This window comes from Myotis yumanensis, unplaced genomic scaffold (genome assembly GCF_028538775.1).
Source record: "Myotis yumanensis isolate MYYU_CA2020_CCGP unplaced genomic scaffold, mMyoYum1.0.hap1 SCAF_7, whole genome shotgun sequence".
NCBI classification, from domain to species: Eukaryota; Metazoa; Chordata; class Mammalia; order Chiroptera; family Vespertilionidae; genus Myotis; species Myotis yumanensis.
The window spans coordinates 57910359-57924848 of NW_027223758.1; the positions used below are offsets into that span (position 1 = coordinate 57910359).

At 42.8% G+C, this 14490-nt stretch overlaps 1 protein-coding gene across 2 annotated transcripts in view; it reads right to left on the reverse strand.

Annotated features, from left to right (window-relative positions):
- The window catches only part of LPIN2 (lipin 2), a 101614-nt gene extending 89641 nt beyond the window's left edge, over positions 1–11973 (reverse strand). The window contains exon 1 of one of the 2 annotated variants that reach the window (XM_070420564.1): positions 11898–11973. The gene's annotated coding sequence lies outside the window, so the exon portion shown is untranslated. Of the gene's footprint in view, positions 1–11356; positions 11364–11897 lie in introns of those variants that run through there. The other variant, XM_070420565.1, reaches the window with a different exon arrangement.
- Positions 11974–14490: the final 2517 nt, after the last annotated feature.

Genomic DNA, 14490 nt, shown 5'->3' on the forward strand with positions numbered 1-14490 from the left:
TCAAGTTAAAATGAGGCCATTAGGGTGGGCCCTAAATCAATGAAGGACTGGCTTCCTTATAAAAGGAGAATTTGGCACAAAGACAGACACACATATATACAGGGAGAAAGCCATGTGAACATGAAGGCAGAGATAGGGTACTGCGCCTACAAGACAAGACATACTGAAGATTGCCAGCAAACAGAGGCTAGAAAAGAGGCAGGACAGACTATCCCTCCCAGCCTCAGAAGGAATCAACCCTTCTAGCACCTTGATTTCAGACCTCCAGCCATCAGAACTGTGATAATTTCTGTTGTTTAAGGCACTCAGTCTGTGGAACTTTGTTAAGGCAGCTCTAGCAAATGAATACACTACTAACGTAACAGCAAAGAAATATAAAAGGGGTAAACTCACAAGTACAAAGAAAATGGTTACAGGAAAATTATAGGAAATGAAAGAAGTCAGGTTTTTGAAAGACAAAAAATGATGAAAAAAAAGAAAAAGACAAGGAAGTGCTCAAACAAAGCCCACGTTAACGGAGGGAGGGAGGGAGGGAGGGAGGGAGGGAGGGAAGGAAGGAAGGAAGGAAGGAAGGAAGGAAGGAAGGAAGGAAGGAAGGAAGGAAGGAAGGAAGGAAGGAAGGAAGGAAGGAAATACATAAAAATAAGAACGATAAGAAAATTTCCCGGAGTTGAAGACACAATTTTCCAAGTTGAAAGTTCCCATCAAGTGTCCAGGACAAAGGATGGAAAGGGACTGCACTTTTGTGGGCTCCACCAAAGGCAGTCGGGACAGAAAGATGCCAAAAGACAATGTTAAAGGCTCCGCAATTTTTTTAAGGGCAAAGGATTAAGAAACCTTCAGTGGGCAGAGCTACACAAAGCAGATGCACATCATGCTCTCAATCAGAGTTGCAGTATCCCAGTGCTTGGCCACTTCCCAAACAGTTCATGAGCACACACAGCTGCGGATGATTCTGCTTGTGAGGTGAAGCTTCACCAGACCTGAGAAGCACCCACTATATCAGTGATGGCGAACTTATGACACGCGTGTCAGAGGTGACACGCAAACTCATTTTTTTGGTTGATTTTTCCTTGTTAAATGGCATTTAAATATATAAAATAAATATCAAAAATATAAGTCTTTGTTTTACTATGGTTGCAAATATCAAAAAATTTCTATATGTGACACGGCACCAGAGTTAAGTTAGGGTTTTTCAAAATGCTGACATGCCAAGCTCAAAAGGTTTGCCATCACTGCACTATATTCTCTCATGTTTTTATTCTCTCCTGACTGATTGAGGCCAGTGACATACCTGCCTTTTAGCCAGGAGCAAGGATACAAAACAAGCCCAGGATTGGAGGTTCACCATGAAGCCAGGTTGAGAAGGGCACTTCCAGGTGTTCCAATCACTCCCTGACCATGAACAGTCCAGGGACCAATACTGAAAATCACAAATGAAGGCAATTCATCAAGAGATGAGAAAATAAGGAGAGACTTTTTAAAAAGGTGCTAAAACAAGTAAAAATCTTGAGAAAATGGGAAATGATAGAAAAAGAGAAGTTGAGGGAGAGAGAAACAAATTTAAAAGCTGGGACTTCAAATTATTTCATTCTAGCATTTCATAGCCAGCCTACCAATCAAGTAGGCTAGAATAAATTTCCAGACCTGTAAGGTGTCTCATAGACATGACCTCCTCTAATCCCTTTCTCAAAAAGCTAGAGGAGGGTGTGCCCACCAAAATGAGGAAGCACGCTGAAAGGAATATCTAGTAAACAGGACCAACCCAGGAGAAATTACTGGGATTCAGGTGAGGTATTGACTGCACTGGGAAGTTTTGTATTAGTTCTGTCAGAAATTGGGGGCCTGAATTTGTGATTGGTACTGAGAAGCATAAGCCAACAAAACAATTACGTCCAGAGAAAACAAAAATTTGAACAGGAAAAGAAATAAAATCATCGCACATGCTTGTTCTAAACAATATTTAGTCATGAAAATAAGAACACTGAATATTGAGAAAATAAAAAGTTATGATACAACTGTATTATGAAGGTAGAGGGAAATGTGTAAGGAAGGTATTATAAAAGCTGAATCCTCATCTTGCATAGTAGGAAATGCATAGAAAATGTCTAAAATTTAAAATCCAAGTTATAGTAGTATAAGCATACAAATATGAACTTAAATCCCACAAGAAACAGGTATGAGTTGACAGAAGTTACTTCTATTAAGCAGCATCAGCAGTGAGGAAGAGACTGGTCTTTTTCATAATATACCTCAAAGTACTATTTGAACTTTAAAGTTATATATAAAAAATAATATACTTAAACATTTTAAAGATAAACAAAACTATTATATGATGCAGCCTTATGAAAAAATCATATTTACAGAAATGAAAACTATGGAAAAGAAAAAATAAACACCAAACAAATATAAGCACTGTGGGTTTGGTTTTGCTTTTAATTAGGAAAAGCTCTTTTTTAACTCTTGAAATCAGCATCTATGGCCCATTTGAGCTTTAAGTATGTGTAATTAACAGGACAAAACAAACGAACCAGGGAATTTAAGTACAGCCAAGTTCCTATAAGTTATCTAGTTCAGCGGTCCGTGAGGTCTAGTTCTAGTTCCATGAGGTCCGAAAGGTTGGTGACCGCTGATCTAGTTCATTCACTAGGGATAAGAAAATGTCCTAATACAAAAGCCCTTTTCTCTCTTTTTGTAAAAAATATATTTTTATTTATTTCAGAAAGGAAGGGGGAGGGAGAGAAATATAGAAACATCAATGATGAGAGAGAATCATTGATAGGCTGCCTCCCGCATGCCCCACATTGGGGAATGGAGCCTGCAACCTGGGCATGTGCCTTACCAGGAATTGAACCATGACCTCCTGGTGTCGACACTGAACCAATGAGTCATGCCAGCTGGGCCAAAAGCCCTTTTCCATTCTATGGTGAGGACACCCACAAAAGATTTATTGAGCATTCAGAAAATTAAAGAAAAAAAAAAAAAGAAAATCACCCACCTTAATACATGTATATTAGTGGTTTTCAAATAGAATAAAATTTCATGTAGTTTTATTATCTAGGGAAATTTTTATAAAAATCAGTTATTAGATTTCATAGAAAAATGTTAATTACTTAGCCACTTCATGAACTAGCGAGCAACAGAATTATTCTTTGCAGTTAAGCATTCATCTGTACTATTACAAGGTGGGGCAAAAGTAGTTTACAGCTGTTTGCATGGAAAATAATACAATACTTAATAAATAATAACACAGGAATAAACTCTGTTTCATGTACTTACAACTTTAAACCTACTTTTGCCCCATCTTGTATACACTACGTATAGAAGACAGCTCTGCTTTCTAAACAAAGATAAGGCTCCACCTACAGGCCTGGACAACAAAATTCAGAGATAAATTTTAATGGCAAAATTCACAAGGCTTAAATTTAGAAACATGTAGTGCATAAAACTTATATACAACATTACTAACTTAAAAAAGTACATTTTCTATTTTGGCACTATAAAAGTAAAAATTCTGGGTCAAAATAGAAATTTTAAGCAAGCACATGAAGCAGTCATATTTTTATTCAAGACACAAACACCTTTCAACTAAACATATTTCATGCTAAAAATATAAGCACAAAAGCTCTCTCCAAGATATCTTCTGTAACTTACACTCAATCACTCATGCAGTACTCTCTTCTTAATCCCTCCCTACAGCAGTTTTATAAACATCTACTTTATGTAACAGACTTAATTCCACCTACAAGACTTTCAGCTACTTCAGGGACAAGAGAGATGTTCTAGTCTCTTTTTTTCTCCTTTGCCCAGTGCCTCTCCACACTGTCTCATTTAGTTAGAGCTCCTAGCCTACTGCCCTGCCTCTGCATCTAATCCTCAGAAACAACCCATCAGTAGGTATTATTTCCATTTTACAGGTGATACAACTGAGTAAACTATATACCAAAAGTGTACTCATGAATTTGGGAATTCCTAAAAGCTTATGAATGTATTTCTGTATAAGAGGTTTTTCTGTATTGAACAGTTGGTAAATACCAAATCATTTATTCAATTATAGTAAGTAAAACACCATTAAAACTTCATTACAGAGAATGTATCCACACATGTAGTTAGTTACCAAATGAGTCAAAATAATACAGTGAAGCTGCCGGAGTCCATTCATTGTCTTCACTAGCTGTTTAGACAGAGACCCCCAAAAGCTAGTAACCTTTGAAGTCCTAGCAAAGGTCAGAACTGCACCACCCAGTTAATTTAGGTAATAATAGCTGAAGCATCCCCACCTTAGTTCCCTTAATTCCTTAGATACTTGTGTAGATCCTTGTTGATTATTGTTGATCAGATATTCTGCCTATTTCTGGAAATTGTCTACCAATGAACTAATCCATGAGTCATTCAAACCACCTTACCCTAGGGCTGCCCCAAACAAACCTCCTTACCCTAGGGCTACCCCAGATCAAATAAAAGCTTAGAGCGGCCTGGGCCTGAGATAGGTGGAAGTCCTTCGGGACTTGCCCGCCTGGTCCCCCAATATTGTGAAATTATCTCGTGTCTTTTTCTCTCATTTGTTGTGCGGCTCCTCTTTCAGATACTAAACCCTACTCCACGCAGAATGTGGAGGGAGTGTTACTCAACATGAAGCCTTGGCCAGTTTGGCTCAGTGGTTAGAGTATCAGCCCTGAGACCAAGGGTTTGATTCACAGTCAAGGGCACATACTTGGGTTGCAGGTTTCAATCTCTGCTCTAGGTCAGGGCTTTGAAAGGGCGAGGACTACGCCCTCCATCTTATCCTGTGTCCTCCATTTTGGGGCAGCCACGTGCTTGGCAAGGAGCTTCTTCCCAGAAGTCTAAGCCTCTGCTAGCCACACCCAGGAACAAGACACCGACTTGCGCCTGGCCAATCGGCAGAGCACAGTCCTTTCCCCGCCCCTTACTCCAACCCCCCTATAAAACCCGTCTCCACACAGAGTTTTCTCTCTGCCACTTGGCTTGCCGTTGAGTTGGTAAGGAGGGTAGGGGAGCCAAACCCGGGTTTGAAATACGGACTCTTATGCTTTTGCATGGGACTGGCAGGCTCCCTGTTGGTCTGTGGGGATCTTGAAATCTGGGCATAACAGGCTTGTGCAGAAGGCAACCAATCAATGTGTCTCTCTCACATCCATGTCTCCCCCAAACCCCCACAAACCCTCCCTTCTACTCTCTCAAAGAAAAAAAATGGAAAAAATATCCTTGGGTGAGGATTAAAAAACAAAAAAATAAACTAAAACTCAGATACTCAACAATATTAGGGGTTTCAGCTGGCTACCCACAATGTGATGGGACAAGGGTTCCTGAATAGAGTAAGATGCTAGAAGCTCTGTCCAACTATGAAATGTTGTGACTCAGTATTCCTACACACAGTCCAGTCCCACGTAATCCAGGGATAGAGTAGTTTTCAAATCAGGAATAGTAAAAAAAAAAAAAAAAAAATACCAGGGAAAATCCTTGAAGAAGGTATCATATTGAATACTGATATCCCATGTCTCAAAAAAGTCCCACTGAGTCCACTTCTCCTTCTAAACAGAATCACTTTGCTCTCAAGCTGAGCCCAACTGTAATACTTAGAGTTTTTGATACTCAGTCCCAACTTAGCAGTGATGTGCTTGCATTGTGGAAGGCAGACAGCTTCCCTCTTTCCATAGCAAACACCAAATTGGCCTGGTGGGACTGAATCACCTCCACTGTTTTCTTGGCTGGTATTCTCTCCCTAATACAGTTGGATTTGCATACACCAATGATTCAGAGAAATCCAAGGTCCCTATAGAGCTGGCACTAGTCTATCAGCAGCTTATAGATGCTAACATTAACAATAAGTTATCCAGTTCTATCTAATAAAGTCAAAACAACACCCTAAAATTGATTTATGCATGTCACATACTTCTCATAGTCCTTGGGCAATGTGGTGGCATAGCGGCACTGGCATTAGGTCACCACCACCATACGGTTGGTGCCTTTGGCAAATCTCATTCAGCTTCAGTGTCTTCACCTAGAAAATGAGGCTAATATATCTACCTTGCAGGGTTGTTTTAACTCTTAAAGAGATAATTTATGTAAAGCACAACACCTAGCCAGAAGATGTTCAATCATGTAACTGTAATAATGACAATCTTTTGCAAACATGCAACACCTTCTAGAAACATTTAGTGATCATAAAACGAAGGCATCAGGCCCTTTTAAAGACTAAGAGTCTCTATGATGGAGTAAATAGGTGCTTAATATTCATCAAAAAAAAAGTTGAGATTTTAAAGAAATATATCATGTGGACACTTTGGGATTTTTACAAAGAAATACAATTACACTTAGCATCCCAAAGGAAGCAAAAAGTATATTCCTTATGGTTCTTCAGTAAACCCAAGTATTCCTTGACTTACGTTGGTTCAGAAGAAAGGCACATCACTTTACGAGGGCCAACAATTTACAGACTCAACTCTTGGGGAAAGTACCATATCAGAATTCAAAGAACACCAATCCAAAGTTCATAATTCACATTAACTATCTGATGGTTTTACTGTCTTATTACAATACAGAATCATATAATCAAATTATCAGATGTCTTTATATTAAATAGATTATGGCCAAATACCTTTGAAGGGTTATTCTGGACACCCCTCTTTTAGAATGAGTTATACACCAAGTCTCTAGTACAGCTGGACACACCTATTCTGCTAGGAGCAATAAGTGCCACATCATAATGCATTGAATAGATTAGAACCATCCTGACCATTATATAATTCTGTTTATTCAAAGGAATAAAAAACTTTCTTAGGTAGATTTCAATTCCAGATTAACCAATGAACTTTTTGTTTATAATTATGATAGTTTCTATGTAAAAGAAAGCATCTTTACTATAGATTTAAATCAAGTATCTTTCCCATCATATTTCAAAAGTAGGTAAATGCAGAAAGTCAGTTACTAAAAAAGTTATTTGTTACCATATGCCTTTTTTCTTGCAGTAAAATCACTAGTTCCAACTTTAGAATTTCTGAAGGATGCTTTCCCCATCATCAGCTTCTCCTCTTTTCCTAATTACTTAGTTATAGCCACTAAATAATTTTTAAACCTACATCCTGGCACCTCTTTTGAAATACTAGTTTTTAACAACCGTGTTTCCTTAATCTTTCCAAATCCACGTCCCTTTACACCCCCTACAATGTTACTTAAAATTTCAACTAAATTAACAAGTGACCACAAAAATTAAAAATCAAAACAATGGGAGAGTGCACACCAGATCTTCAAAGTTTCCAATGCACCGAGAATAACAGGGCTTATAGCTCAACTACTCTAGCTTACTGCATTTGAGCTCTTTCTGTACAACCTATGAAGATTCATCATTTCCTCTTTCCCCTTCACAACTATTTTTAAAAATCAACAGATCCTGTCCCTATGACCATATTTCAAGGTGCCCATGTTTAAACATTCCTTCCTTCCCTCCTCAAATCCTACTTATTTTACTAGAATCAGACAAACCTTCAAGGCCAGCTTCTTACTACTTCCATTTGACTCTCTCCATCTCTCCCCTACTCTTTGCTCAGTTTATAGAAAGCAAAGGAGGCAAAATGACCAGGCAAGTGCCTGAAAATTAAGGAGACAGTAGTTATTTACTCTAATATCGATTAACAGCTAGAGGAAAGTCATAGATGACTTGAGAGCAAACACAAATAGAACACTAAAAAACATAATATCAACACATGTAAAGAGGTGTGAGTCCTACTTCTGAAGGTAATCAAGGAAAGTGAGTACTCAAGAAAATTAAATGTTTGGGACAGGTGGAGATGGTAGGCAGAAAACTAATTGAGAGAACTGAGATGAGGAATTTAGAGTTGCTAAACCAGGTGAGAACGAATCATTGTAGAGTCTTGAATAGGAAAGATAAAAAGATCTAGGAATTGAAAAGAATTTAGAATTTATAAATCACTTTAAATTGTATTTATACTTTGCCTGGTTGAAAAAAATAATTTGATGTAGCTCAGACATATATGAGAAAACAATAAATTAAGATAAGAGAATTAGACAAAAATAAGGATATAAAATGAAACAAAGGCAATATAGATGCAGTTACTGTTCATAAGATTAGAGAAGTATAGATTTTCTAAACCATTCAAATATGCCAAAAAGTGAGATAAAGGCAATGTACCAGCTACCTGAACATCACAAGGTATGTTTTTCTGTGAGCTAGTGTTTCTCCTCCAAAACAGTAGAAAAGCCTATTTTGGATAGCTTATGTTCAAAATATGACACTAAAGAGAGATGTAAATACCACATAATAAAGTTCTAAATTCAAAGATTACAAAAATAGGTACCACATTCTAAATGGATTTTTAAAAGACCACACTTTATAGGAGCTCCCCCTTCATTTTTCTAATGCATTCGTGTATTCTCTCAAATTATACAGCTGACCTAAATAATCTAAAAGATCCCACTTCTAACAATCATACCTCCTTGCCTTTCAGCCATACTCTCTCTGTACAGGGGTGAAATGAAGGTAGGAAAAGGAGCTGATGCTGTAATTGTTTTGTTATACTTTACAAGAAAAATGATTTCTGGCTCCTTTCTTCCTCATTTCTCAGTAACCATTTTTACACCAATCTAAAATGACAAATAGGATCACTAAAATATAGTACTCAAAGGCTTTAGAATAAAAAGAATCTAAACAGTCAGTGAATCTAGTAAGAAAAAAATGTATACTTTATCATCATTCTAATCCTAGACGTCACATTAAAGGCTTTATCTTGCATTGCAGCAGTTTATATCCTAACGAATTCTTTTTTTGTTCTCTCTCCATTTTTGTAAAAAATTATTGATTGATTTGAGAGAAACAATGACCCCTTTGTTCCACCACTCATGCATTCATTCACTGGTTGCTTCTTACATGTGCCCTGACTGGAGATTGAGCTGGCAACCTTGGCGTATAGGGATGACATTCTAACCAACTGAGCACCTTACCAGGGCTCCTTCCCTTTTGATAAACTGAAAACTTAGAGCAGAATCATCCAGTGGAAGGATTTCAGACCAAAGGCAGACCTCTGGGCCAAGAGCTTCCGGTTGTTCCAGATCAGGAGCAGGGCTGCAGGAGGTGAGGACTACAGAGCTGACTTTGGAAGACTACCCAGTTACGGTGAGTAACTTTCCCTCAGGTTTATCTTTTGAAGAGTACAGAAATATACAAAATAAAGAATCAAGACCATGGCAGGAAAGGTAACTTCCAAAAAGGGAAGCTAATTGCTAGCAAAGCCATCAAAACTTCTTATTCAAATACCTTCTTACTAACTAGAGAGTTATTTCATCAAGAAGAAGGCAAATGATAGACCAAACGATTCTGAGGTTCAGACAGGAGTATGTATAACTTACTTATAGAAGAAGGGAATACAACAGAAAAAAAAACGGGCTTTCAAAATAAAGCCACTGCCTAGTGATTGGGCAAGTCACTATAAACACATGCACAATGTCAACCACTGGGGTCAGAGCAAAAAGGAAAGGATTTAAATTAAAGGGGGGCAGACTTAAGTCAAGCTTAACGGAATACTTCCTGATCAGATTGCTAAGCACCAAAAGGAGGTAGCTGAATCTACCTCCTAACAAGACAAAGCTTCAGGCTAAGTGTTACTGTGCTGCTTATACAGGAGGAAATATGCAGACAAAGAAACATACCCAGAGGAAAGAGTTGCTGACAAAAAGAACCAAGCTATAAGTAAATTAAATATTAATATTTAGCCGAAACCTGTTTGGCTCAGTGGATAGAGCGTCGGCCTGCGGACTGAGGGGACCCAGGTTCGATTCTGGTCAAGGGCATGTACCTGGGTTGCGGGCACATCCCCTGTAGGGGATGTGCAGGAGGCGGCTGATTGATGTTTCTGACTCTCTATCTCTCTCCCTTTCTCTCTGTAAAAACTCAATAAAATATTCTCTCTCCCTTTCTCTCTGTAAAAACTCAATAAAATATATTTTTTTAAAAAAATTAATATTTAAACTAAACATTGCAAAATGTTTACTGTAATGACCATCAACTTAATTTAAACTTTTACCACCACTAATGCTTGGCACTGCCAGGATTATTCATCCAAAGCTCACAATTCAGGAAAGTTGAGTTAACTCATTCAGGAAGCGCTACCAGCTCTCAGGTCACTGGAAAGGACACTGTCTGTTGCTTCCTACTTTTATTTGACAGACCTCAACCGAGGCTCTTCTAAAAGCCGGTACTGTCTTAGGTACCAGGCAGCAACCAGAGTCTGTCTGGTCTTCAAGGGCTCCTGGTCTAGGGTAGGAGGCAGTCCAGTCAGCAAACCAAAAATTACAATTCAGGGTGATATAGCAATAAAGGACACAAAGCCCTAGCTGACTCTATTTGTTTTCTTAACAGAGGCTCTACTATAGGTTCAATGGTCTTCACATGCTCCCATTTCCAGTTCCCCTTAAACATAGAGCTTTTCTTGGTCCTCACCTGTGCCATCAAACACCAAGCTCATCTCATTTGCAGCGTTCTATGGCCATCTCTACCAAAAGTTGGGGATGGAGATACTTCGGTTTAATATACCGAAACCAACTGGTATTTAATTGGATAAAAGAAGTCATCCGTACTGCCCAACAAACACTCTTTCAGGCGTGGCCTTGGGCCGTGAGCTCGCAGGAGGCTGGCTGCCCTTGGGGCAGAGTGAGGATGCTGCCCTGGGGGACCTGCCCACGGAGAGCTCAGGGCTAATCCTTCCCCTGCACCTGGCTGCGGGCTCTGCTGCCCCCATCTCAACATCACCTGCCGCCCCTTTTCATCCCCGAGCCACTAAGAACAATCATTATCCCATCAACAAAGAAACCATTATGGGCCACTAATTTATTTGTAAATATTTCGAAATATATTTCAATGCTGTACCGTCAAAGCATGATGAACGAATCAGGCCAAGTTTTAATAAACAGTAACACCAAGCATCTCTACTGAGCACAGAGCTTCAACAGGGCCTGGCTTGACCCCAAGGCAAGAGACACTTTTTTAATTAAAAAAGAAAAAGAAAACAGGTTTGGAATCATAATCGCCAAATGTGCATTTAAAATGAGCCTAGCGGCTTGTTTAAAAAAAAAAAAAATCCTTCAGAGCATTTCCAAATAGTCAGCGTTCCAGCACTTTCTGAAAGGAAGGGTGATCCTCTGGTGCTGTAACTGTGCCTCCAAAATGTCACCCCAGGTTTTCGGTAAGAATCGTCAGGGGGAAAGGGCGACCCGCCGGAGTCCCAAGTTGCGAGAGAAGCCCCGAGGATGGGGATCTGGACCAGTCCCGTCCCCGTGAAGACCGGCCGAGGGGAGGGGGCTTGGGAAGAGAACAAGGACTCACGCTCCGGACCCGGTCCTCCACCCGGAGGCGCGGACGCCCGGCCCCACGGCAGTAACTGCAACTTCCCAGCCCGGGCCCCACGGGTCACGTGCCGCGGGCGCCCCCTCCCCCGCGGACCGGGGGCGGGAGGGAGACGCGGCCTCCGGCGGCACTTCCCTGGCCGCGGCCGGCTTGGCCAACCCTCAGCTCGAGCCTCCACGCCAGAAACCCGCGCGGGTGGCGGGGTCTGAATGGCCATCACCGCGGGCAGCGGCCGAGGAACCCGAGTTTCTCGGAGTCTTCCTGTCCCCCCTCCCGGTACCGCGCCCCAGCCCATCCCGCGAGCCCGTCCCGCCACGGCGCCGGCGGGGCCGCGTCTACGTGACGGCGGCGGGCAGTGTGGGGCGCCGGCAGGGGCGGCGAGGCCCGCGCTGCCCCGAGGGTCCGGCCCGCAGGGCAGCCCTGCGCGAGCCGGAGCCCCCAACCACCTCCGAGCGCAGGGACAGGACGCGCGCCGCGGGCCGGACGGAGGCGCGAGGACCACGGCCCGGCACCCGCTTACCTGCGGCGGGTGGGCTCCCGGCCCGCGCCGGCACCCGCGGGCAGACGAGGGTCGGTGGCGGCTGGACGGGGACGGCGAGGACCTGCGGGGCAGAGCGGGCTCGCGAGCAGCTGAGGGGGCGGGGCAGGCCAGAGGCGCGCGGGGAGCTCCAGCGCCCGCCGCCGCCGCTACCTCGGGAGCCGCCTGGGCCGCAGGCGAGCCGGCCGGCCCTCATGAATGGGACGCGGCGGCGGCGGCGGCAGCCGGACGGCGCGCAGGCCCCGCCCAGGTCACGTGGCCCCGCTGCGCCGCCCCCTCTCGGCCTCTCGGCGGGTCCCGCTGCTCGCGCGCCGCCGACGCCGCTGCCCACCTCCTACGCTGCGGGACTGGGGCTCCGACCTCCCTCTTGCTCGCCGCCACCCGGGCGTTACTTTTCTAAAAATAAAGTTTCTTCTGGTCTCCATGGCAACCCTGCGGCACGTCACGTGGGCCTTAGAGCCCAGTTGCCAAAAAAGAATACATGTTATTAAAGTGCAAAAAAGTATAGGGCATGAGTGTTTTCCACATTTTATCACCAGTGGCTGTCTAACTGGTTACTTTCTCTTGCCCCTTGCCCCGCTCCCAAATTCTATTACATCTCCTTTTAAATACATATGTTTAAACAAATGGGTTATCAGTAGTGCATACTATTGTTGCACACCGGTTTTTATTTTTTTGCGGCCTATTCTCTTGAAAGTTATGAATGGCAGTGCATGCATATTTCTTTCAATGCCATTTAATTTCTCCATATGCATCCTGTGGATGATAATTTATATAGCTTTGAGGATATTGAAAAAAAAAAAAAAAGTCGTTTATAGAAAGCTTCTGTGTAGCGCCCAGCCACCGCACAGTTTCTCCCCGCAGACGGAGTGTGGAGTGACGGCTGTGCTGGGACCGGGGCATGGCTCGCGGTCACAGTGCTCCCCTGGCTGGTCCTGCAGAAGGAACTGGCAACCACTTCTTCATCCAAGCGCCTAGGCCTTTCTGTAGCATTCCGTCACTCCTCGCCTCATCCTTAATCAAGGCCCGACGGAGACACAGGTGGTTTCATTGGCCCACGCACACTAGGAATTTTCCTCTTTTGTGCCTTTCACCTGACTCCACAAGCGAAATAAAAATTTTAAAAGACGGGACTGGAATTTTCCCTCCATATTTCAAAGCATTTTATTTGTCTATGGGGGAGTGAAATTAGAGCGAAAAAAAAGCTGAATCCTCCGTTTCTACATCAATGCGATGGAAACAGTAGTGCCTTTCTCCCAGGATTGTTTTAAGGCCGTCCCACAATTACCTATAAAATGCCCAATTTAGCTTCGTGTCTGGAACCTACAACAGTGCTGTTAGTATTGGCTTTCTTCCATTTTCCCCACTCAGACTTTTCTGTTTCTCCCAGGCTATTTTCACTTCCTCCTGCCTTGGGAGGGAAGGGTTTTGCCGAGCTTCCTCTCTCCCTTCCATCATTCAGGAAGCTACAGTATAGTATAGGCATCCCTCCCATGCTCCCATTTTAGATTGTACACCTCACTCTGCTTGGTTCACATTTCTAAGACTTCCTCATTCTTCTCTAGTGTCTACCTATTTTATGCCACCACTTAAAGCGAACTACAGACTCATTAAATATTTGTTACATGATAGCCCTACCCTTCCTGCTCCTGACACCTAAGAGGTGTGTGGGGAGCCAAGGAATTCCCGTGGAAAGTCAGAGGAAGGAAGCTCTTCCTTCACCTGCCCTCTGACCTCACCACCCTCCAGCTCCATCACTTAGGAAGAAGGGTGGAGAGGAAAGAATGAAGAGGAGGAAGAGAAGGAGACGCAGACTTTTTTGTCCCTTTATTCCCCCGGATCCCATCAACTTATCTCACAACTTCCTCCCCAGACAAGCTACCTGGAAAGAGGAGTCTCATATTTTTCACGTTTTGCAGTCCTGCTCCTGCTCCTCTTCCACCCCGGGAACGGCTCAGACTGAAGTCACCAACAACCTTCTGGTTGTCAAAAACAATGGATCTCTTTCAGGTCCTCTTTCTCATGATCTCGATAGGGAAAGACAACATGGACCACAATTTCCTTCTTAAAACCCCTTCCTCTCATCAGCCAGAACTCCTCTGAGAGCCACACATGCCTGTGCTCAGTGACTTTAGACCTCTCTACCAGCATGGCCCACAGTGACGTCATATTCAGGCCCATCATGTTTGCTTTCAAACCTGCTCCTCCTGAATCTCTGATCTTGGCTAATTGCACCATCATCCATTTAGTCATCCTAGCCAGAAACCTAGGCGGGAGTCTCATTGCCCTCTACTCCCATTCCATGTCCACCAAGTCCTGTCATTTCCACTCTCTTGAGCTCTCTACAGAATTGCCTTGTTGCCCACCTTCAGGTCCTCCACAGTTTCATAACCGTGCAGCCTCACTCTTCTAACAATCAGGCCTTCCCTCACCATGTCTTATGATTCATTGCAGGCATATTCAAGCTGGGCTCCCTGCCCTCCATTCTTTCATAGTTCTAAGTACCCTCTACCCTGAATTGCAGATCTGACCCTGGCACAAATTACTGACAATCCACTACCTAGAGGAAAAACTC